Source organism: Lissotriton vulgaris, chromosome 9, assembly GCF_964263255.1.
Source record: "Lissotriton vulgaris chromosome 9, aLisVul1.2, whole genome shotgun sequence".
NCBI lineage: Eukaryota > Metazoa > Chordata > Amphibia > Caudata > Salamandridae > Lissotriton > Lissotriton vulgaris.
Window position 1 is genome coordinate 22,517,265 of NC_141697.1, and position 24,514 is coordinate 22,541,778.

Genomic DNA, 24,514 nt, shown 5'->3' on the forward strand with positions numbered 1-24,514 from the left:
CATATGTCTGAACGACTGAAGAACCTGTTTACAGTCGCTCTGTTGATGTTCGGAGAGGCTGCCACAAAAGACAACACCATCTACCGATCCATCGTCAGGATTCTGAGTGAGCAGGTCGGGGAGAGGGTCACTCTCCTCTTCCTGTCCCTCATCTAGGGCCATGAGCAAACTCATGTCCTTCCTGTCGACATATGCCTTGAGCCTGTTGACATGAAGCACCCTGTGGGGGCTCCGGGGAGTTCCCAGGTCGACCAGGTAGGTGACCTCTCCCTTTTTCTCCAGGATGGTGTAGGGCCCGGACCATTTGTCCTTGAGTGCTGCTGGGGCCCGTGGCTCCAACACCCACACCTTCTGTCCGGGCTGATAAACAGTCAAGACAGCCTTTTGGTCATGCCAAGCTTTTTGGAGTTCTTGGCTGGCCTTAAGGTTTTCAGATGCCTTCTCCATGTATTCAGCCATCCGCGAGCGGAGGCCAAGCACATAGTCCACTATGTTGGCTGCAGGCTTTTTGAGAGGTCTCTCCCATCCTTCCTTCACCAAACACAGGGGTCCTCTTACAGGATGTCCGTACAAAAGTTCAAAAGGGCTGTAGCCAACCCCCTTCTGTGGGACTTCTCTGTAGGCGAACAAGAGGCAGGGGATCAGGACGTCCCATCTACGCCGAAGCTTTTCCGGTAGTCCATGAATCATCCCTTTCAGGGTCCTGTTGAATCTCTCAACAAGCCCATTGCATTGTGGATGATAGGGTGTAGTGAACTTGTAGTTGACACCACATTCCTTCCACATAGCAGTCAAGTAGCTCGACATAAAGTTTGCACCTCTGTCGGAGACGACCTCCTTAGGGAAGCCCACTCTGGAGAATACTCCAACTAGGGCTCTTGCCACAACAGGTGCTGTAGTGGTCCTAAGGGGAATAGCTTCAGGATACCTGGTGGCATGATCCACTACCACCAGTATAAACTTGTGCCCTGATGCTGTTGGTGGTTCCATGGGACCGACGATGTCGATCCCCACCCGTTCAAAGGGCACCCCCACCACAGGCATTGGTATAAGGGGGGCCTTTGTCGTGCCACCTGACTTACCACTGGCTTGGCAAGTGACACAGGAGCGGCAAAACTCCTTAGTATCTTCGTTCATGTGAGGCCAGTGAAAGTGCGAGACAAGCCTGTCCCACGTTTTCGTCTGGCCTAAGTGACCTGCTAAGGGAATCTCGTGGGCCAAGGTAAGTAGGAAACCTCGCTGAGACAAGGGTACAACCAGCCTCCTGGTCATGCCAGGCTTGGGGTCTCTTGACTCAGTGTACAGGAGTCCGTCTTCCCAGTATACCTTGTGGGTACCTGTGGCGTTCCCAGCAGCCTCAGCAGCAGCCTGCTGTCTGAGGGGTTCAAGAGAAGGGCAGTCTAACTGGTCCTTCCCCAGGTCTTCCCTTGAGGGTCCCCCTGAACCCAAGAATTCAACTTGATCAAGTTCGAACTCCCTAGGCTCAGTTTCCCTCAATTCTTGTAGGTCAGCCTCCTCTGAGACTTGATCCTCGACCTGGGGCAAGGGGGAAGGCGCAGCCTTAACCCTACTGCTCTTTTTCTTGGGAGGTGTCTGGTCCGTTGTTCCAGGATCCAGCACCTGTTCAGTGGGGCATTTCCTGACCTGTGACCTGGTCACAGCGAACACATGTGCTGGCAAACCTAACATTTCCATGTGAGTCCGGTGCTCCACTTCTTACCATTGTGATGACTCCAAATCATTGCCCAACAAACAATCCACTGGGAGGTCTGGACTAACTACAACCTTCTTTTGGCCAGTTACACCTCCCCAGGAGAAAGCTACAATTGCCATACTGTGATTGGTAGTGACATTGCTTGCATTGGTCACCAGGAATTCTGTACCTGGCATGATCTGTCCAGGGTCCACAAAGTTAGGCGTCACCATGGTGACGCTGGCACAAGTGTCCCTATAGGCCTGAGCCATCTTTCCATTTATGAAAGGCGTCTGTCTGTATTTGCCCAAAGTATTGGGACTTATGTCAGGGGACACGTCCGCGTCCCCTGTACTGACAAGGACAGCCTGAGTGAGTGTGCCAACTAAGTTGTCACGCCCCTCAGAACCCAGGGTTAACCCTACTAAACCCTTGGGAGGCGCACTACCACTGCTGACTGTACTAGGGGGCACAGGTGCCTTAGGGGCTGCAGTGGCAGGAGTCTGCCCTCCTCCTTTCTATGTGCACTCAATAAACCAGTGAGATTTACTTTTGCAGTACTGGCACCATCTTTTGGATTGGCCTTCTTTCTTCTTTTGGGGAGCCTGACCCCCACCCTCTTTGGGTTGTTGGGGACCTGTCGAAGACTTCTGGTCATTTTGTTCCCCCTTTGAATCCTTACCCTTCTGGTCTGCTTTCTTCTGACCACCTTGATTCTGGCCCTGGTTCTGTTTAACTCTCGTGCGAACCCATCTGTCTGCCTTCTTTCCCAATTCTTGGGGAGAGGTCAGATCCGAGTCGACAAGATGCTGATGCAACAACTGGTTCTGACAATTGTTTAAAATTTGTTCTCTCATCATCAAATTATACAATCCTTTGTAATCAGTAACCTTACTGCCCAGCAACCAGCCCTCAAAAGCCTTAGTGGCACAATCGACAAAGTCAGACCAATCTTGAGACTGCGTTTTCTGGGTATCCCTGAACAGCACCCTGTACTGCTCAGTGGTTAGGCCAAACCCTTCAACGAGTGTATTCTTCAAGACGTGGTAATTATTGGCATCCTCTACCCTTGTGGTGAGGAGCTTGTCTCTTCCTTTACCCTCAAAGGAGAGCCACAAGATAGCTGCCCACTGACTCTGGGGAACACCTTGCACAGTGCAGGCCCTCTCCAAAGCAGTAATCCATTTGTGGATGTCGTCCCCTTGTTTAAAGGGGGGCACTATCTTACCAAGGTGTTTCGTATCAAAACTCCTTTCCCTATTACTAGGTACAATGCTGCCACCAGTGGGGACTACCCCACTTAACTGTTGCTCTCTAGCAAAGGCAAGCCTTTCTTTGGCCAGGGCAAGTTCTTCCCTTTCGATCCTCAGATTAGCTGCCCTTTCCTTAGCTTCGTACACTCTCCTCTGAGGGGACGTCATCCCTCTTTGAGAAGAGTTGTGAGAGCCATTGGTTTGAAGGGATCTGCCAGAGTCTCTCGACAGAGATCGGGCTCGTCCATTCCCAATGTTAAGCGGACCTGACAGTAGCGCTGGGGGTCCCCCAGTACCACTATCATGTTTGCTTAAGTTGAACCTGCTTAGTCTAACGACTTCTACCTGTCCCTTATCTGCCTCATCCCCAGAGAGATCCTCATCCTCATCTTCCTCCACATTCTCATTCTCGGCTGCGAGGAGGATTAGGTCAGGGTCATCTCTGGTTCCCTCGAGGGGAGGCATGTCTCCTTCTGGATTAGAAGAGCTGGGACGGGTCTCAGCTTTTCTGGCATCATAAGTCTCCAAGAGACCAATCAGAAAGGACGTTGTGGGGTTAGGCCCCTGCTTGATCTTCCTGGAGTGACACATTTGTCGTAACTCCTTGAAGCTCAGCACAGTATATCTCGAAGGGATGACCTGTGGAGGGTCAACTGACACAAGGGGAGACTCAGAGTTTCCTCCTTTGTCCGACATACTGTTTCTAGTGTGGTGTAAGTGATGCACCTACCTACACTATGTGTTTACCTACTGTTCCCTTGCTAAGAGTTGCAGCCAAGGTGTGCTAAGCCTTGAGGAGCTGCAACGGCTGGTTCAGTAGAACTCAGAGTATTCTAAGCTTTAGTTATATGTACTAACAGTACTTGTGTGATCTTTCAACAAGATATTCTTAGGATACGTGTGGTAAAACAACAGCAAGCTCAAATCCCAACCGCTGCTCACCAATGTGAGAAGTTGGCCCGATATGCAGCGTTCGCTATTCTAGCGACCGCTATGTATCGTTCCAAACGACCCTTATGATGATTGGTTGTAAGTCAACCTAAAGACCAGCTATCCTAGTAGCGTGGATACGAGCAGTCTAAGGCTAAAGACTCGAGAGGGCGTGTTAAGCCAGCTGTTTACCACACATGTACCCCTTGAACACCAAGTGAAAGGACACCACACAAGTGTTATGAAAATAAACAGGATATTTATTAAGAATCACAACAGCCCTGTACTCTTTATGAGGACAGGGTACTAAGCACAAACCAAATCTCTTAGGAAAATACTTCAAGTGCACAATTAAAACAAGTGTCCGGGGACACGGTAAGTTTAAGGTCTCGGGCGGACCCGATAAGGCAAGTCGGAAGCGAGGGACTCAGGACCCTAGAGTAAAGAGGCTATGCAGGCACCGAAATGCCGAGTTACTTAGCCACGAGGGCTGCGGCTGCACAAGTCTTACAGGCGTCGGGGTCTTCGCTGACGAGCCAGGAGCCGGAAGAAAAAGAGTTGCTGGCCGGGGACCAGTGATGAATAGTTCGTAGAGATCCAAGCCTGGATCAGAGATCGTTGATACCTGAAAGCAGAGGGGACCAAGTTTGTACTACTAGCCAGTAGTCAGAGGGTACCAGGAGGGCACCGGTTGGCCGTCACCTCGACCAGGCGAGTGGGCGACGCTAGGCTCTGCAGTCTCACGGACCAGGAGGCGTTGTCGGCGACCACGGTGGAGGTGCGAGCTGTCCCACGAAGGATGATGCTGTCGGCGTCGCGGGGCCCAGGATGGGGCAACAAGCCTTGGCAGATCTCAGGGCCACGTGGTGGGCCTAAGATGGCGTCTTGAGTGGACCAGGAGGGCCCGGGGTGCTTCTCGCAAAGATGGAAGCAAGGGCCAGTCTGGAGCAACCAGACCAGCAGTGTTGATTGTCGGATGTCGTCGCAGAAGGGCACAAGCCAGCGGCTAGTGACCAGACAACGTGCTGAGCAGCGAGCAGAAGGGCCCCACGCAGATCGTGGAGATGCTGGGAGACTGCACTTCGGTGCTGGAGCGGCTCAGGGTCGGGGCTTCTCGGACCCCAGAGCACTCACCAGAGAATTGCTTCGATGGTCGTGCTGGTTAAGAGCGTGCAGGTTCTGATGATGGCCGGTCCCTCGAGGTCTCGTCGCACCCACAGATCACAGCTGAGCTGATGACGTGGGTAGAGGTCAGAGGTGCCAGGGAAGCCGGTTCTCGTCGAGCTGGGCCGTCGGATCCTTGAGGAAGGACTTGCAGCAAACCGCAGAGTTCTTAGATGGTGCCCGCTGATGCAGGGTGACTACTCCTTAGTCACAAGGGAGAAATCTTGAGAAGAGTCTTGAGTGTCCTTTCGTAGAAAGTAGTTCTTGATTCAAAGATGATCTAATTTGGAAGGGTCCCCGCTCCGGCCTTTATTCTAAAGAAAGGGGTGGGTACATGACTAGGTCCTGCCCTAAGGGTGGGACCAGGAAGGGGGGTAGTTACACCCCTCTCCCCTGCCGGACTTTCCCCAGGCCAGGGCTGGCGCCCCTGGAACTGGTTCTGACCGGCAGATGCGTAGTGAGCACCGGGGTGCCACTCCGCAGTCACCTTCTCGCAAAAGCCCTACCTACCCAGAATACACAAACCCTGTCTGGGACGGTGCGAACACCGCCCTCGACAGGAAACCCTTTGTCCAAGTGCTCCTCGCTGGAAGGACTCCCAGCAGCAGGAGGTCAGACTCGTGTCTGTGGTGGCAGCATCCATTTTGTGGAGCTGAGGCTTTAGTTAACTTTAACCGGGGTTCACAGTTACGTACATGTCGTGTCCCTCTAGAAGGGCGGAATGCTAACCTCGTCGCCAGAGTTGGTGAGAGGGCAGCATCCCGATTCGTATGACACCTTACTCGACATGTTTTGATAACGCGACACCGAAGTTACCGATGTGGTACGCGTTACCATGGAACAGCCATTGGGTCTTGGTTCCGCAAGCTGCAACCGGGCTCGGCTCGGGCCAGAGCCTAGTTCACACGAGCCCATGCACTCTGCCTTCAGGATTGTCAAGGCCTGCCATAGGAGTGACTGATAGGAACTCGGGTGTCCATTGTATGGTTAGATATAGGGCTACTATATCTAAAGCAAAGTGTGATTACACGACTTCGCCCCAGCTGTCATGCAGCCAGTTGTGTCAAATTTAGGAGGCCAGCCAGGGGTGGCATAATACATGCTGCAGCCCCTGGCGGCCCTGGGTACACCTATGCCCTGAGTTACAGGGTCTGATAAGGTGGCCCAGTACCAATTGGTAAATGCACCTAGGGTACATGTCGTAATTTAGAAAGAGAACAGCCAGGCTGTGGGTCTGATTAGCAGGCCCACAGCCAGAGAAAGTCGTAAACCAGTGAAACAAAAGCAAAAAATCTGGGTGATCATAGGATTGCAGACCCTACTCTCCTACACTGCCTCACTGCAGTCACACTGGCTCCTGTATCTCTAAGAGCCTCTGCTTTCTTACCATTGATGGTCACCACCTGCCCACATTTCTTAGTGTTAGAGGGCAGGTAGTTCTCAGAGACCATCTCACTGTCTCCTAAAGAGACTAGAGTCATCTGGACAGGATCTCCACCCCAGGGACTACTACTTCTTCCCCCAAATTAGCACTAGCCATTTGACGGGGTGGCGCACCAGTGGGTGCTGGTTCACCAAACAGGCGACACTTAGGGTCAGTGGCAATATGACCCGGGTCACCACACTTGTAACAATTGAAGGGCCCCTTTGGAACAGGTCTACCTGTCGGGGCCCCGGTCTGCTTCGGGGGTGGGGGAGGCTGAGAACCTCTCTGCTGGTTCCCTTGGGGATTACTTTGGGGACCTTTATGGAACCCTTTCTGTTTACCCCTGTCCCCCCCCACTCTTCTGCTGGGGACCCTGCCCACCTCTGCCTGAGTCTCCCACTGGACCCTTGTGGACCCAGGTGCTGAGCCAGCGGTCCGCCTCCTCAGCAAGCTTCCTCGGGTTGGATAGCTTGCTATCAATCAGGTGCTGGCGTAGCTCAGGAAAACAATTCTGCAACAAGTGCTCCCATGCCATTAAATCAAGAATTCCTGAAAATCATTCACCTTACTACCCTTTACCCAACCATCCAGTGCTCTGCAGAAAAAGGTCACATACTCCACATACGTACTCCCAGGAGGTTTAGTACAATCCCTGAACCTCTGTCTATACATTTCAGGGGTTAGCCCATACCTGGTCATTAAGGCCTCTTTCATGTGGGGAAAGGAACGGTGTTCTTCAGTGGGCAAATCTAGTAGGGTGTCCCGCCCTTCGCTAAGGAACCTCCCCCACAACCCCGCTCCCCAATCCTTGTCAGGGACCCGGTGGGAGGACATGGCTACTTCATAGGCCCTAAACCACTGTCCTATGTCATTCCCCTTAAGGAATTCCTTAACCACATCTTTGGGTATGTACAGACTGGACTCTACCTGCACCGGCGTTGTGCTGCCACCAGGAGGAGTTGTTTCCAAACTTTTCGCTTTCAGCTCCAACTCCTTCAATCTCATGTCATGATCCATTTGGGGTTGTTGCGCCTCCATTGCCAATTTTTGCTTCTCCATTTCCATTTGTCCAGCTAACTTTGCCATCTCCATTGCATGTGCCCTGTCTGCTGCCCTATCAGCCAGCTCCTCTGTTGACAGGCCTCTGTTGAGATCCACAATGCCCTCTGGGGTATGATTTCCACCGCATTCTATGGCTCTCTTGACTCTTTCCAGGCTCTCAGCGCCTTGATGAAGTGGGATTTGTTTTTGCACCCTGTTTTTGCAACTCGGAATTTTACACAGTATTCTTTCAATTGTGCTACCGTGCAGCCCTCCAGGGCACGTTGATACCAGTCTATATCATCAATTCCATAAAACGCAGAGAGCGCTCTTCCAGCAGGGAGCGAGCCAGGCATGGCTTCAATAATGGCAGATGTCTCTACAAAATTTAAAAAATGGAAATCTGTGGCTGTGTTATAGGTCTGCTTTCACTATGTGGTGATCAATAATTCACTGTATGTAAACTACAAATGCAAATTCGCAAATCCTTCCGCTGCTTCCAATGTTAAAATTGGGGGTCTCTGGTTAGCGGAAGTATTCACTTGTGACAAGCAGGGACCCTCTCCTCTAAGTCAGGGCGAAGGATGACCCCTTAGAGTTACCCTTGCTCACCCTCTAGGTGCGTAGCGTGAGCAGCCAAGGCTATTCTTCTGGCGTTTCTGGGTTAAGCATTTGTAATCACACACACAGTAAATGTACAAATCCCCCCACAAATGGACACCAGGCTGTAGATATGTAAAAATACGGTTCCTTTATATAAAAATATATCTGCGCCGGTAAGACTTATCACAAGACCAGTATAACGATTTTAGTTAGGCCACAAGATCATAGAATAATGGCAAGTTCTCTTCTGAATTATAAGCTGCTTCCTTTTAGTCTCTTTTCCCCTCACAATTAGTTCTTTTGGTTCTTTGGGTGACTATTGTACGGTCGTTTAATTTGCTTTTCTAGGCTTCTTAGTTACTTGGGGCCTCTTTAGGACTCACTGGACGATTCGTAGAGCTCCTATGCGCTTTTCCTGGTGAAATGCACGAGACCCTACCGCGGCTCACGCATCTAGCGTGAGCAAGCGTACGTCGCGTACAGCTCCAAGCTACGAGGCGTACGAAGCAGGCCATCTAACTTGTACGCATCTAGCAGGGCTCAGGGTACAAGTCGCACCTCTTCTGTGCGCTCCGTACTCCGAAATGAACAGAGACCTCTCTTGGTAGGATGCGCCTCGCGTACGGCTTCTGCAGAGGTAGACACGTACCTGGGGGGCGATAGGCGCACGGGGAAATAAAAAGTTGCGGGCCCCGAGCCCGGTGCAGGATCCTTGAGAGATGCTTGGATTCCTTCTTGGGTGGACGAGCCGTGCACAGGCAGTGCGACTCGTTCCTGTAGGCGGGTGTCCTCGGATCTTTACTTTTCAGCGGGTGCGTGCACACAGGCAGGTGTGGCCCACGACTTCAGTAAGGGCTGAACTGGGGTCTCCCGAGAGGGGGGGCGGCGCGGCCTGTAAGGTCTCAGGGTCCGCGAGCAGGACTACAGGACAGGTAACTACGTGCGGGCCGCTGTCTCGGCAGGGTCACCGGCCTCGGAGGAATTCCGGTGGGAGGGGGCGAGTGAGCGCTTCAGCGCGCTCCAGTGGCAGGCAGGGGCAGAGGAGCAGGCAGCCTGACCCGGGGGTAGAGAGCGACTCCAAGAAGCGAGGCTCTCAGGGGTAAAGGGCAGGCGAGCTCCCGAGTGCCACAGCCCTAGGAGGGGCGATGGGGGCGCAGACTCAACTCCGGCGGGAGGCACACACGGCTCGAAGTTCAAAACGAGGGAAGACACAATGAACCCACTGGTCCTGGGGTTCAGTTCAGGGGGCAAGCTCAGTCAAGCCCTTGGAGAAAGTTTCTAGCACAAGTCAGCAAAGTCTTTTCAATAAGTCTTCGCCTCTCCTTCCTCAGCAAGGCAGACAGCAGGCCAGTCCTTCCAGCTTCTTCTTCTCCTTCTAGTTGGGCAGAGGTTCGTTGTGGGGAACAGGATTCTAATTTTCTAGGAGCAGGGCTCCTTCTTTTATACAGCATTTCTTTTGTCTTCTCAGGCCAGGGGGGCCTTTGCATAGCCTAATTCAGTTTTGAAGCACTCTGTTGTGCTGTTCCTGGCTTTTCCTTTCAGTCGGCGGAGAAGGGTAGGTCTGACTGCGCGGACACAGGAGTATGGAGCTAAAACCCTGGGCTCATCCCTGATGTTCAGTCCCGCCGACCCCTCATGTGGCATTTAATCCTTAACCATTAGGCATAGGAGTACCCACAGAGGTAACGATTGACACACATGACACTAGCATGTTTTCCCTTGCACTTTATTAAGGTCCTGATGAATCGCGGGTGACTAGACCCACAGCGAGAAACATGTCGACCAGCATCACCTTTAGTCTCATCTAGGGTCACCCGACCTAACCTGCTGACACCTAGTGAGCTAACCCCACTTTTTTAACTGCAGCCAGGGGACCCCCAGAATAAACTGAATTCCGGTACCCCTTGCTACATTTTAATATCCCTCACACCATTACACCTAGCCCAGCCCACACACCCCCACCTCACCATAAGGCTGTTGGAAAAAAGATCTCCGCCAAAGAGCCCCTCTTTGAGGTGAGCCCGTCGGGGATTGCACCGCCTCCCCGACGAGGAGCAACCGCCGATGATGAAGCATGACATCCTTCGGGGTGTGTGAGGCAATTACATCCAACAAAATGGATGCCCCAGGATGTTACTCTAACATCTGTGGTCATGCCAGTTAACTCTTCCCTCACTCTCCATAGGAACAGTGCAGCAACCTCCCTTTTGTTTTCCTAGTGCAAGATTCGGACACAAGCTGTAACTGGACCTTCCACCACCCTGTGTGGTAAACCGTGTCCGTTCATCCATTGATCAACTACCTTAACTCCCTCCCTTTTTGATATAGTGTGAGGGGCAGGCACATCAGACGCTCCGCAAGCGGTGGAGCCAGCATTCAGATGACAAGTACAGCCAGGAGTATCTTGTTGACAGTCTTCCCTCTCCTGGGCCAGGTGTCGGGCAGAGTCATCAGTCGCTCCACAGGGGGCGGAGCCAGCATTGTGGTGGCAGAGCACAGCCCTATTCAGAGTCCAGGGGCACTCCCACCTCCCACTAAGGTGTAATCCTTGCATTCACCACCTGTCATCCCCCAGCCCTGTCACTCACACAACCCAGACAGCAGATACACATCCTAGCAGAGGCGGCTGAAATGGTTAGGCAAGCAAATGCTAACTTTCTAAAAGTAGCATTTGCAAACACAGGATAATAAAATAAACTTTACTAAAAGAAGTATTTTATTATTCTGAGTTCAGGCATACTAAACTTGACTTTCTACAATGTTCCCTGAGCCTGCTGGGATTATAGGGTGTAATAATTCCAGCAGCTCATCTTGGCCTAAGAGAACAGGTAGCCTTACAATAGTGAAAAACACATTTGGCTGTAGTTCACTATTAGGACACGCCACACACATCAGGGCTTGTCCTACCTTATAGGTACAATGCACCCTGCCCCTGGTCCTACCATAGGGGTGACTAATATGAAGCAAAGGGAAGGTTTTGAGGCTGGCAAGTGTGTGCACTTGCCCAGCCAGCATGACAGTACCACACTGCACGCGGGTTCTGCAATGGCAGACCTTTGACACATTTTAAAAGCCTGCTTCTGTGGGTGGCGCAACCAGCGCTGCAGGCCCACTAGCAGTATTGGCATTTACAAGCCCTGGCACTCCTGGTGCACTTTACTGGGGACTGACAGTAAATCCAATGAGCCAATCATGGAAATCAATCACATATACACTTTACAATGGGAGCACTTGCACTGCGACACGGATTGGCCATGGCGCAGTGCCCTGAGCAGCGGATACCAGCAAAAACATCTGAGGCACATCAGCAAAAAGTGGAAGGGAAAGTCACGCCAAGGTGCCAGGTCTAACACTTCTTCTTTCAGAGAGCAGGGCAGGGACATCAGACGCTCTCCAGGAGGTGGAGCCAGCATTGTGGTGGCAGAGCACAGCCCTATTCAGAGTCAAGGGGCACTACTCCCACCCATCCTGGTGTAATCTCTCTATTCACCACCTGGCAGCTCCAGCCTGTCTCCTGGAACTCCCCAGCCCTGTCACTCACAGAAACCAGACAGCAGATACACATCCTAGCAGAGGCGGGCTGAAATAGTTAGTCAAGCAAATACTAACTTTCTAAAAGTAGTATTTGCAAACACAGGATTTTAAAATAAACTTGACTAAAAGATGTATTTTATTATACTGAGTTCAGGCATACTAAACTTGAATTTCTACCATGCTCTCTGAGTCTGTTAGGATTATAGAGTGTAATAATTCCACCAGCCCATTCTGGCTAATGGAGAACAGGTAGCCTTACAATAGTAAAAAAACGAAAATGGCTGTAATTCACTACTTAGGACATGCCACACACATCAGGGCTTGTCCTACCTTATGCTTACAATGCACCCTGCCCTTGGGCCTACCATAGGGGTGACTAATATGAAGTTAAGGGAAGGTTTTGGGGCTGGCAAGTGTGTGCACTTGCCCAGCCAGCATGACAGTACCAGACTGCACGCAGGTTCTGCAGTGGCAGACCATATACGTATTTTACCAGGCTGCTTCTGTGGGTGGCACAACCAGTGCTGCAAGCCCATCAGCAGCATTTGTACTTACAAGTCCCGGTACTCCTGGTGCACTTTACTGGGGTCTGACAGTAAACCAAATAAGCCAATCATGGAAACCAATCAACATATACACTTTACATAGGGAGCACTTGCACTGTGGCACTGATTGGCAGTGGCACAGTGCTCTGAGCAGCTAACACCAGCAAAACACATGAGGCAACAGCAACAAAAAATGGAAGGGAGACCCACGCCAATGGTCCCAGGTCTAACATTGCCAAAAAGGTGAATGCCATCAAAGGGCATGTCCATCAAGGTGTTCTGGACATCCCCTGAGAAGCCAGTTATCCTCAACCAGGCATGGTGCCGAAGCGCCACCGCCGTGGAAATCGACCTGCAGAGTGAGTCGGCGGTATCCAGCCCACAACGTATGTTGAACTTCGCTGCATCTCTCCCGGCCGCAATCGCTTGGGAGAGAACTGCCTGGGCCTCCTCCGGGCAATTGGGCAGCACCTGCACAACCGTGTCCCACAGAGAGTGGGTATGACGGCCCAAGAGGCATGCGGTGTTCACCGACCGCAGCCCTAAGCTGGCAGATAAAAACAGCTTCTTGCCAAGCTTGTCCAGCTAATCGGATTCCCTATCCAGAGGTGGGTAGGGAAAGCGCTTTGGGAAGCTGAGGCTTGAACAACCAAGCTCTCAGGGGTGGGGTGTTGGGTAAGGAAGAGGGGGTCGCCCGGACCCGGGCGATGGCATCGGGCCACGTTCCTATCCACAGGAGCCCCTGTGTTGGGCCTGGACCAGGTGCCCACAAGAACGTCTGTCAGTGCTTCATTAAAAGGCAGCAAGGGCTCCGAAGAGGTAGCCGCCCGTTGGAGCACTTCCGTCAGGAGGTTAGTCCTGAAGACAACCGTAGGGAGTCCGAGGTGGAGAACCTCGGCTGCCCTACTCAACACCACTGTGTAACTAGCTCCCCCCTCCGTAACCACGGTAGGAGGAGACAGCATGCCAGGGTCAGGTGAGGTATCAAGACCACTAGCCTCCCCCAAATCCTCTGCCTAGTCTGCATCATAAGCACAATCCTGTGCAAGAATCTGGGAACGATGTCGTCCCGAGGAGCGGACGACGTCGTCCCGAGGAGCGAGCGACGTCGTAAGCGGTGCCAGGGAGATCGGCGCCGGTGGAGGTGTCACAAGGTCAATCGGCGTCGATCGGGATCCGATCACGGATCCCTGGGGGGCCTGCAGCGCTGGGTCCGGAGCCGCCGGAGATGGTAAAGCAGGACCCCCCCACCCCCCGCGGACCCGTGCGGCCCGCAGGCACACCGGTGGGGCCAGACGGCCTAAAGAGTTGGGCCATGGCAGCAAGAAACACCTGAGCATGCGTCGCCCCCACACCCGGAAAGGGGGGGTAGACTGGAGGCGACATCGCAGGCTCCGCCGGAGCTGTGGGGTTGCACCGCCGCACCCTCAGCCGCGTCATGCGACGGGCAAGGGGAAGTCCAAGAGCGACGATGCTTCTTCGACTTCTTCTTGGAATACTTCGACTTACTGACCCCGAGTGTGAAGACTTAGATCCAGAAGAATGGTGATGACGACTCTACGACCGGTCCCTCGACCTCCCACGGGACCGGGACCTCGAGCGGCATGGAGCCGACTGCCGGGCTTTAAGCTACTTTCGGGACCGCTCCCGCAAAGTCTTTAGTGCCATGGCCTTGCAGTCGGGGCACGACTTTGGGTCGTGGTCGCGCCCCAGGCAGTAGAGACACACGTGGTGGGGGTCCGTCACAGACATCATGCGATGACAATCCTCACAGTTCTTGAAACTGGGCATCCCTACGACACCAGGAGTCGATTGACTCGAAAAGATGAAGTGAAAGGCCTCGAAAAAATCAATCAAAAATTGACTGGGGGTACTTGCTCTTCCCGAATCTGCACTTGCTGGCGCCCCGTCTGAAGGAAGATGACAGTTAACATCCCAGGACAACTCCAGAGGGAACCGAATCCCTGCAGGCGCTGGCACTAACTCTCCTTGCTCCCAATGAACTACTTTACCTGCAGATAATTCATCTTTGAAATCCCTCCAGGAGCCAGACTGAATCCTTTGCAAAAGGCACCCTGCGTTGATAGGTGGTGCCACGAGGACTCTTTATTCTGGAAACCACCTCAGACGTGATGTCACAGCAGCCTAAGGTATCCCCCCGGTGCACCAACATTAGTTCATTTTTTTCCAAGTCCTTCAGCACAGATCCAGAGTTGCTGTGCTAATGACTTTTCCACAATATTTGATTTTGGTGTGGTAAAATAGGGAAATGTCCATCGGCATTTACGCAGCTTGGGGGCGTTTGGGTTAGGGGTCATATGCTCTCCTTTCAAGACATGCACACCCGTTATTCCCTACACCCCCCCCAATTATATAAATATTTACAGTTAAGACACGCCCTCCAAGTACACATCATTGCCGACACTCGGCTCCCAGAATACAGCCCCACGGAGGCCCAGACTCTGTTGGGGGACTTGGGCAGGAGGGGCATCTCTCATATATATCGCACTCTACTTAATAACACTCCCACCTACTTGGACAGATTGATAGATCAATGGGCGGAATGGGTGGGCCCATTGGATGAGGTGGACTGGCGCGATGCGCTCATGCTGCCAATAGCAATTACTGCCCCCACCAAACTTAGACTAATCCAATTATACTACTTACATGCCACGTACCTCACTCCACTGAGCCTTCACAGAGTGGGCTTACGCACTGCTGCGTCCTGTGCAAGGTGCGGCCAGACCCTTGGCTGGCGAGTTTTTGGGGGGCCATTGAAGAGGAGCTTACAGAGGTCCTGGGGTGGGCGGTTCCCATGACCCACGTCGCTCACGGTTGGGGATCACAGACGGGCTAGATGGGTCCAAGAACGACAAGACCTTCTTTAACACAGCCATGATTGTTACTAAGCGTGGCATAGCGGCGGCATAGATATGTCCCGACCCAGCAGCTCTGGGGATGTGGCGCAGGGGATGGGACTGGTGCGCGACACAAGAAAAGGTCTTATACAAGGCCCGAAGAAATATCGGAGGGTGTGGGGTAAATGGCTGGGCGCTATCGAGGACATTGATTGATTTACTTCACCTTTTTGCTGACATACATCCCGTGGGGGTGGAATTGAGTGGTGCATTGATTTCGACGCTGTAAATTGCTATTTGCCTTCCGTGTTTATGCTGATTTGTTTGTATGTTTTTAAATTCAATCAAAATTGGAAAAAAAATAGGGAAATGTCTCCTCCAAAGCTGTCAGGCTTTATGCACCGTCTCTCTTGTGGCAAGCAAATGTTACACTTGGATCCACACAACGGTGCACTGGCCCCATGATGAGATCACGTCATTTTAGAAGCGTGGTTGCGTGATGACCACTGGGTCCAAAAAACTGCACCCTGGCTGCATCTGGTGCCCCTTGGGGCCCCTGGCTGGCTCTGGTCCTGCTCTCTTGTGTCTACACACCCATGCCATATGTATAAAGTCTGCTCCTGCGATATGGCATTTGGGTCAGTCGGATGCTCTTGTGTGGTCAAACCTATGCTGAGACCTCTTTACTATGTCCTTGAGGACACATGTGCTGACTGAGGTGGGGTGAGGGTGTCCCTTCACTTGGTGCGCTGGCAGCCCACTCCATTGGACCATTGACCCCTGCAGATTGGCAGCTGTTCGACTCCCTTTTCTTCCAGGATTTGTCTCCTCCCAACACTCCCTAATCCGTCAGTTACCTTGCTTTTAATTGGCTTGCAATAGTTTTATACATATACAATTCATCATTTCACTAATTCAAATGATAAATATTGGTTAAGCAACCTGGGACTGTCCATAGATGTAATCAAATTTATGCCGCACATTAATTCTTTTAAAACAGATTCTTTCCTTCTAACTCGTCTTTTTTTATGTTATTAATCCACATACAAAACCAAGGAAGGTCTTTCGCTTTCAATATTCTGCAATTACCGGGCGAGCAATCAAGATAGCAATAAAAACAAGCATTTACAATGCAATAGGTCTTGCATTAGGAAAGTTTGAGCTATTGTAAATGACAAATTTTTTATTTATGTGTTGGTTTTGAAAATAGCTAAATTAATAGCTTTGTCATTTACAATGCCAATAGTTTTAACTTTCGAAAATGTGACGCCTATAGCATTTGTAATGCAACATATGTTGTATTTACGTGACTTAGATGTATTGATATTACAAATAACAATGGCTTATAATCTTTTTTAATAATTAATACTTAAATAAAAGTTATTGTCATTTATAGTGGCAATAGCTTAAACTTTTGTAGATAACTTTTGTGAAGATTATGTTCAGTGTATTTTATTGTGACAAAATCCAAGAACAGAAGTGAAATATTAACATCTTTTTGTGACATTTGTAATAAGGCTTGAAACATTGAGAGAACATATTTGAACCAGTTGTTGTTGAATGGTTGCACAGATTGATGCTGTGGTGGAGCTGAGTGATGTGGTGGTGGCGACGAGTGATGCTGTGGCGTTCAAGTGATGCTGTGGTAGCGATGGAGTGTGGGGCGAGACTGTCTCATTGTTCGGGTGCTCGAGGCGAGTTTGGGGATAGGGAGCAAGATTCTGCCCTGCCAGAGAAGACGGCACCTGACTCCGACCGAGGTTGTCCCGGCCTCGGACTGAGATCGACGGGTGTACTGAGGCCCCCCTGTTGACAGCCTCTCCACACTGTGCTTTCAGAGAGCAGGGTGGGCAGACAGCATCTGGAGCCGGAGTTCTACTGCCTAGTGCCGCCTGCAGACCACCCGGCGCTGCAAAGGGTCTGCAGCTGGATTCCTCTTACTAAGCGACCTGGATAAAAGGCGGAGTGGCGCCTGTGACGATCACCTTACTCAGCTCACTGAGCAATCTTTGGCTGTAAAAGTCTCTGCCTCGGATTGCACAGGCGGATCTCTGCAGCAGGAGCACGAACCCCCAGAGCTGTGTTATATTGCAGGATTCCGGATCTATGTAGCGAACATATTGTTCATTGAGCTGTCTCACTGGGAATCTCACTCTCTGCAGAAGCTGCACTAACACACTGAGCTATCCCACTTGCATTGCACCTAGTGGCTAGGTTTCTGGGGAGGGAGCGTAGACCGGTTGAGCTGCCTTCCCGGGACTGGAACCTGTACACTGCACGCTCTGCAGCAGGTGCATGACTCATCTGAGCTGTCTCACTAGATTAGGGACCCGAGCACTGACTGTCGCATCTACATCTCTGCACACAGGTCTTTAAAATATTGAGCTGTGTGAATGGGGTTGGAACTGGCGCCCTGCTTCATGCACACGAGCTCCGCTGAAGCATTAACCCACCGAGCTATCTTACCTGGACTCCCTGCTGCACGTGCACACAAACCTCAGAGGGTGCATTCGAGCTGTTTTCATTGGTTTGCAACCTTTCATGGTAGTTGCACTGAGATTTCTGCAAGGGGTGCATTAACCCCTCGAGCTGCGTGCTAGCAAAAGTTAATAGCTGAATTGTAACGAAGAAAATAGAATAATATAACGTTGCAAAGTGTTCCAGGGCAGCGCGTGACTGACAGTCCTCAAATGAATCACTTTCATTAACTGCAGTTCTATTTGCCGGGTGCCGGCTGAAATCACACCCAGCCTTCACTGTATGTACCCTGTTTTGAAAAACATAATAAAAGGGGGCAGCTGCCTTCCCAGCATTAAGGCGACCAGCATAAGAACCAACAAGCACTGGCGTTGCCAATAGGTCTCGCAGTAGGAAAGTTGGAGCTATTACAATTGCAAATAACAATGCCTTTTATTTTTGTTTTCATTTTAAATACATAAAGGGCTTTGTCATTTACAAAACCAATAGCTCCAACTTTCCTACTGTGAGACCTATTGGCGGTGGTGGATGCGGTGGTGATGGTGGATGTGGTGGTGGATGTGGTGGTGGTGGTGGATGCGGTGGTGGTGGTGGATGCGGTGGTGGATGGGGTGGTGGTGGTGGATGGGGTGGTGGTGGTGGTGGTGGATGGGGTGATGGATGTAGTGGTGGTGGGTGTGGTCACACACACACACACACACACACATATAGATGTGGTGGTGGTGGATCTGGGGGATATGGTGGTGGTGGATGTGGTGGTGGATGTGGTGGTGGTGGTGATGGTGGATGTGGTGGTGATGGTGGTGGATGTGGATGTGGGGGTGGATGTGGAGGTGGTGGATGTGGTGGTGGTGGATGTTGTGGAGGTGGTGGATGTGGTGGTGGTGGATGTGGTGAAAGTGGTGGTGGATGTGGTGGTGGATGTGGTGGTGGTGGATGCGGTGGTGGATGTGGTGGTGGTGGTTGATGTGGTGGTGGTGGATGCGGTGGTGGTAGATGCGGTGGTGGATGTGGTGGTGGTGGATGCAGTGGTGGTGGATGTGTTGGATGTGGTTGTGGATGTGGTGGATGTGGTGGTGGTGGGTGTGGTGGTGGATGTGGTGTGGATGTGGTGGTGGTGGATGCGGTGGATGTGGATGTGGTGGATGTGGTGGTGGATGTCATGGTGGATGTGGAGGTGATGGTGGATGTGGAGGTGATGGTGGATGTGGTGGTGGATGTGGTGGTGATGGTGGATGTGGTGTTGGATGCGGTGGTGGTGGTGGATGCGGTGGTGGTGGTGGATGCAGTGGTGGTGGTGGATGGGGTGATGGATGTAGTGGTGGTGGGTGTGGTGGTGGTGGTGGTGGAAGTGGCGGTGGATGTGGCTGTGGCGGTGGATGTGGCGGTGGATGTGGCGGTGGATGTGGTGGTGCATGTGGAGGTGAATTTGGAGGTGGTGGTGGTGGTGGATGTGGTGGTGTTGTTGGTTGTGGTGGGGGATGCGGTGGATGTGGTGGTGGTGGTGGATGCGGTGGATGTGGTGATGGTGGATGTGGTGGTGGTGGTGGATGCAGTGGTGGTGGTGCAGGGGGCGCCTCTGGCCCAGGGCGGCTGATGAGGCAGGCGCTGGCCGAGTGCCTGGAGACCCTCATCCTCGGGGTGAGTGTGCAGGGGGCGCCTCTGGCCCAGGGCGGCTGATGAGACAGACGCTGGCCGAGTGCCTGGGGACCCTCATCCTCGTAGCGAGGGTGCAGGGGGCACTTCTGGTCCAGGGTCGGGGCAGGAGCTGAGGCAGCAAAGGTGCCGAGCCCCCGCTGGATCTCCAACAATCAGCACGCACCAAGTCAGTTACTTAGTATAGCTCCTTAGGTTCAGCGCCTGTTGCAAAACGCTAATTGTAACAGCAGGTGGTTCATCTACGGCGAATCGACTCGACCCTGCCTCACTCGCTGCCTTTCAAACAACTGAATAATCCTAATAGTATCTGCTCTTCAGTATACAGTGCTTCTTCCTGTTGTATTAGTTCTAGCGCATCGAAGTGGTGTTCAAACCGCGATCTGCGCTATGCTGAATGAGATGCGTTATGTGCCAGTGGCGTAACCGAAATGTAACACGCATCACTCTGCTAAACCTAAACAAGGATGGACTCTGAAGCGGCTGGGGACCCTCATCCTCGGGGTGAGTGTGCAGGGGGCGCCTCTGGCCCAGGGCGGCTGATGAGACAGGCGCTGGCCGAGTGCCTGGGGACCCTCATCCTCGGGGTGAGTGTGCAGGGGGCGCCTCTGGCCCAGGGCGGCTGATGAGGCAGGCGCTGGCTGAGTACCTGGGGACCCTCATCCTCGGGGTGAGTGTGCAGGGGGCGCCTCTGGCCCAGGGCGGCTGATGAGGCAGACGCTGGCCGAGTGCCTGGGGACCCTCATCCTCGTAGCGAGGGTGCAGGGGGCACTTCTGGTCCAGGGTCGGGGCAGGAGCTGAGGCAGCAAAGGTGCCGAGCCCCCGCTGGATCTCCAACAATCAGCACGCACCAAGTCAGTTACTTAGTATAGCTCCTTAGGTTCAGCGCCTGTTGCAAAACGCTAATTGTAACAGCAGGTGGTTCATCTACGGCGAATCGACTCGACCCTGCCTCACTCGCTGCCTTTCAAAAAACTGAATAATCTTAATAGTATCTGCTCTTCAGTATACAGTGCTTCTTCCTGTTGTATTAGTTCTAGCGCATCGAAGTGGTGTTCAAAGCGCGATCGGCGCTATGCTGAATGAGATGCGTTATGTGCCAGTGGCGTAACCGAAATGTAACACGCATCACTCTGCTAAACCTAAACAAGGATGGACTCTGAAGCGGCTCTGTTGTCTAACCGCAGTCTAACGCTGTTTAGAAGAACTGGAAATGTTCGGCAACTGCGTAGTCAGGATCTTCACATGACGCTCGCTAAACATGAAAGCAGAGTCACCAACTAGCCGAGCATATAGGCATTGCTGTGGGTGATTGGGGAGGGGGTGGAAACTGCAGGTCATTGGGAGAAGGCAGTGATTAGCATGGCCTCCTGTTAATCAAGTTTGCGGAGGAGGAAAGGTGGGAGGGAACACGGCCTGGGGGTGTTGTTAATTTTGAAAGCAGGCGCCCGTGTTCTTAATCTGAAAGCGGCACCGCTGTTGTTAATCTGAAAGCGGGCACCGTGCTCAAGTGTAAAGCGTGGCGCTCAGGGGTGGGATAGGGATGAGGGGCTGCAACCAACGGGCTCCATTGTTCACATGCTTTGATAGATTTCGGTGAACCAGGCATTACAAAAGAAATGCGCAGCCGCCATAATCTATCCTGAAGCATGCCTCAAGTTTTAACAAGAAGTCAGCGGCAGAGAAAGCGTTCGCTTTTACAAAGGGTCACTAGGAAGACAGTGGGTGAGGGGGAGGCAGGAGCGTTGCAGGGGGCGAGAGGAGGCTGCGTGTGAAAGAAAAGGCATAGGGGAGGAGAAGCTGCAGAGCGCACGCTGGGCGAAGCCCTTTGATGTGCTGTGAGCGGCCGGGAAAGTGAAAGTACGGCCGGCCTGCGGCCGGCCATGAATAATTAGGGGAGGAGAAGCCCTTGCCAGGAAACTGAAAGTAGGCCGTGAATGCGCGTGCTTGTTTGGTCACGTGATTCACGTGAACTTAAACAAAACCGCTCGTGAAACCCTTGGTTTCACGAGGATTTTGAGCACTTAAATTCTCGCTCCCTCAATGCGCTTGCGTGCATTGTAGGTCACGAGACCTAAAAACATGCGTTGGGGTGTGTGAGGCCAGAACACCGCGGGAGCACGACGTAACAGTAACACACACAGAAACACAGACGCACAGAAACACAGACACACAGAAACACAAACACCCACACACAGACACAGAGGCACACACAGAAGCACACACGGGTATACACACAGAGACACACCCAACACAGACACACACACACACACACACACACACAGAGCGCCAACACAGACAGCCAGACTGTAACTCTGTACCCAGGAACAGCATTTCATGGGAAGTTCATCGCCTGTTACTAGAACCCTATGTAGACCAATACAACTAAATACATTTTAAAAAGAACATTCTAATGAAAACAGGAGCTAAAGAAAACACAGGCACATGTGTAGGAAGGTGGATACCTGACTATGGTTGCCCCCAACTTTTTGCCTGGTGTTTTGCTGGTTTTCCGACTTAGTTGACCTGGGACCCTGCTATTCGGGGCCCCAGGCCTACTGCTCTCTCTGTAAAATGGATTCCCTGTACCTTAGGTACATATCCAATTGGTACTGGGCCACCTTATCAGACCCTGTAATTCAGGGCATAGGTGTACCCAGGGCCTACCAGGGGCTGCAGCATGTATTATGCCACCCCTGGCTGGCCATCTAAATCTGACACAAGGTGGTGTACTCACCCTTTGCTTTAGATATAGTATACCTATATCTAACCCTAAAATGGACACATAGATTCCTATCAGTCACTCCTATGGCAGGCCTTGACAATCCTGAAGGCAGAGTGCTTGGAATCATGTGAGATGGTGCTCTGGCATGAGCTGAGCCCGTTTGCGGAACCAAGTCCTAATAGCTGTTCCATGATAACGCATACCATATACTCTTAAGTGCATTATAATCCTCGCGGTTATATGCCAACTCTGGTATCGCTTTATCAAAACATGTCGAGTAAGGTGTCATACGAATTGGAATACTAACCCCTCGCCAATTCTGGCGACGGGGTTAGCATTCCACCCTTCTAGAGGGACACGACATGTATGTAACTGTGAACCCCGGTTAAAGTTAACTCGAGCCTCAGCATCACAAAATGGATGCTGCCACCACAGACACAAGTCTGACCTCCTGCTGCTGGGAGTCCTTCCACCGAGGGAGGCTTGGACAAAGGGTTTCCTGTCAGGGGCGGTGCTAGCACCATCCCAGACAGGGTTTTGTGTATCCTGGGTAGGCAGGGCTTTAGAGGAAGGTGACTGCAAGTGGCACCCCGGTGCTCACTATGCATAGGCCGGCTAGAACCAGTTCCAGGGGCACACCAGCCCCTGACCTGGGGAAAGTCCGGCATGGGAGAGGGGTGTAACCACCCCCCTTCCTGGTCCCACCCATGGGCAGGACCTAGTCGCGTGCCAGCCCCTTTTCCTAGTATAAAGATAGGAGCGGGCCCCCTTCCAAATTAGATCATCTTTGAATCCTGAAACTACTTTCTGCGAAAGGAACTCAAGACTTCTTCTCAAGATTTCTCCCTTGTGACTAAGGAGTAGTCACCCTGCATCCGCAGGCACCATCTAAGAACACTGCGGTTTGCTGCACGTCCTTCCTCCGGAATCCGACCGACCAGCACGACGAGACCCGGCTTCCCTGGCACCTCTGACCTCTACCTACATCGTCAGCTCAGCTGAGATCCGTGGGTGTGATGAGACCTCGAGGGACCGGCCATCTTCAGAACTGCACGACGCTTATCCAGCACGACCGCCGAGGGATCCTCGAGTGAGTGCTTTGGGGTTCGAGAAGCCCTAACCCTGAGCAGCTCCAGCACCGAAGACCAGCCCCCCCAGCATCCACCAGATCTGCGTGGGGCCCTTCTGCTCTTTGCTGCTCACCGCGTTGTCCGGCTACTTGCCTGCTGGCTTGTGGACCTCTTGACGACGCCCAACAACGACAACACCACTGGTCTGGTTGCTCCAGACTGGCCCTTGCTCCCCTTCAACAGAGGAGCACCCCGGACCCTCCTGGTCCACTCCAGACGCCATTTTAAGTCTACCGCGTGGGCTTGCATTTGCCAAGACTTGTTGCCCCAATCCTGGGTCCAGCGACGTCGACAGCAGAAACCATCGTGGGACAGCTCGCACCTCCATCCTGGTCGCCGACAACGCCTCCTGGTCCATGAGACTGCAGAACCCAGCGTCGCCCACTCACCTGGTCGAGGTGACTCCATCCGGTGCCATCCTGGTGCCCATCTAATCACTGGCTAGTGATTCAGAACTTGGTCCCCTCTGCTTACAGGTGTCTTCCATCCTCGATCCAGGCTTGGATCACTTCGAACTTCTTCACTGGTCGCCTGCCAGCAACTTCTTCTTTCAGGCTCCATAGACTGCAACAAGGATTCCCGACGTCTTTCCAGACCTATGCATCCGCAGCCCCTGGGCTAGGTAACCTCAGCATTTCGGTGCTCCAGCATAGCCTCACTATCCAAGGGTCCAGATCCTTTTTCGTTTCAGCTCTACCTAGTCGGATTCGTCCGATAACACTAACTTTACGAAATCTAGCATCCATAGACTTTGTCCCGCATCCCGCGTGAGAGTGCACACTCTGCACCCGATCCCCCTAGGCCTCCTGCTAGTAATCTGAAGGTTCAGTAATCCAGTCCTAGCGATCCTAAAGTCTATTAGAGTAGTACTTACCTGCTAGTAATTTCGCATTCCACTTTCAGAGTATATGGTTTTTCGTGCCCCTCGGGCATTTGTGTAAATTGTGCAACTTTGCGTATTTTCTTAAGAGCTTTGTATTGTGCTTAGCACCCTGTCCTCATAAAGAGTCCAGGGTTGTTGTGTTCTAAATAAATAACTGTTTATTTTGATAACAACTTGTGTGGTGTCCTTTCACTTGGTGTTCAAGGGGTATATGTGATGGTATAACAGCTGGCTTAACACGCCCTCTAGAGTTTAGCCTAAAGACTGCTCTTGTCCACGCTACTAGGATAGCTGGTCTACGGTTGACTTACAACCAATCATCAATAAGGGTTGTTTGGACTGATAGAAAGTGCTCACTAGAATAGTGAACATTATATATCAGGCCAACTTCTCACATTGGTGAGCAGCGGTTGGGATTTGAGCTTGCTGTTGTTTTAACACACGCATCCTAAGAATATCATTGTGAAAGATCACATAAGTACCAAGGTACATATAACTTAGCTTAGAATACTCTGAGTTCTACTGAACCAGCTGTTGTAGTTCAACAGGGCCTAGCACACCCTGACTACAACTCTTAGCAAGGGATCAGTAGGCA